Here is a 1,566-nt window from a genome sequence, read left to right as displayed (position 1 = left end):
CATGCTGGCTACCATGGTCTGAAGCTGGGCCGCCTGGGAGCCAGTGCGAGCTGAGGGCTACGTGTCTGCGTGTCTGCGTGTCCCCTGGGACGGGGCTGGCACGTACCACCGGGGCCACCAACGAGGGGGTCGGCAGGCACAGAGCTGAGACAGGGTCACCGGCTGGCACTGCAGCCAGGCCTCGGCCACCCGGGGCCTCCCAGCCGCATGCACCCTCACACTGACATGCCTCCAGGGCAGAGGGCACAGTCCCGGCTCGTGTGTGTGCCACTGTGGTGGATGTGCATGTGTGTGAGTGTACACTCGGGTGAGTGCATGCATGGAGCACCAAGCATGTGTGACTGTGTGTGTGTGTGCGTGCGTGTGTAGTTGTGCGAGTGTGAGATCGTGAGAGTATGTGCAGGCGGTGTATACATGTATGCGTGTGTGTAGGCAGTGTGCACCTGTGTGTATGCATGCATGCAAGTATAGGTGCACATATGCCTGTGTTGGTGGGTTTCGTGTGTGCCTCTGTCTGCGTGGATGCATGTGCGTGCGTGGATGCGGCTGCAACCCCTGATCCGTGGGGCACTAGCCGCAGTCAGGAGCCCACAGGACTCGGCTCCAGCTGGGCGGGCTGAGGGTCTGCGGCCCTGAGACCCCTTTGCAGATGACTGTCCCCCAGAGAGGACCTTTCCGGGGCTCCAGTGCTGGAGGCTCGGCTGCTCAGCCCTGATGGACAGAGAGCGGCCAGCGCGGGGCAAGGCAGGGCATGGGGGTGGGGGGGGGGGGGGGACGAGCCCGATCCTGCTCCTGAGGGCTGCTCTGTGGAGGTGGCAGAGACCTGGAGCCTCTGGGAATAGGAGGTGACGCTGGGACTCGGCAGAGACCCCGCACGGGGAGACCCCCACAGTGGAGACCCCCTTGGTGAAGACCCTCCATACCAGGCTAGATGAAGGGAGAAGTGGGTGGATGGAGCCTTGCTGGACGGTGGGTGCGCGAGGTGGGGGAGGGGGAGGGGTGATGAGTGAGTGGACAGGGCGCTCTCTGGCCACTGCCCGGCAGGTCTGTCCTGTCCGAGTCCAGAAGCGCCCGGATGCCGCCTTGTGTCTGCCTCATTCAAGTGAGCGAGGCTGGTGGAGACCAGGCCATGTCCCTGGCACCGCCTGGCATCTGGTCCAGCTCACCTCATTTGCTGCTGCACCTCCAGCTGGGATGCAGGGTCACCTCCTCCGGGGAGCCGCCCTGGTTAACCCACGGGGCAGGGGTGGAATCGTTTGTCATTCAATTAACCGTGTCAGCAGAGCCATTATTGAAATGACCAGCCGCACGGAGTGAATCTTTAATGAAACCATAATTGCGCCTCCCCGCCAGAGCGCCCCGCACCAGCCTCTCCTGAAGGTCTGGTTGGAATAGTGAGCGGTTGGGGGAGGAAGCTGGTGGCAGCAGGCAGGAAGGGGCCACGCCGGGTGTGTCCAGGCCCATGATCCGCCGCCCGTGGGACACTTCGTTCCAGACAGACAACTGGGGTATCCAGGGACCCCTGGGCCCACCAAGAGGCACTGGGGGCAGACTCGGGGGGCTTCA

Source organism: Sorex fumeus, unplaced genomic scaffold (assembly GCF_029834395.1).
Source record: "Sorex fumeus unplaced genomic scaffold, SorFum_2.1 ptg000095l, whole genome shotgun sequence".
NCBI classification, from domain to species: Eukaryota; Metazoa; Chordata; class Mammalia; order Eulipotyphla; family Soricidae; genus Sorex; species Sorex fumeus.
This window is presented reverse-complemented; position numbering follows the sequence as displayed.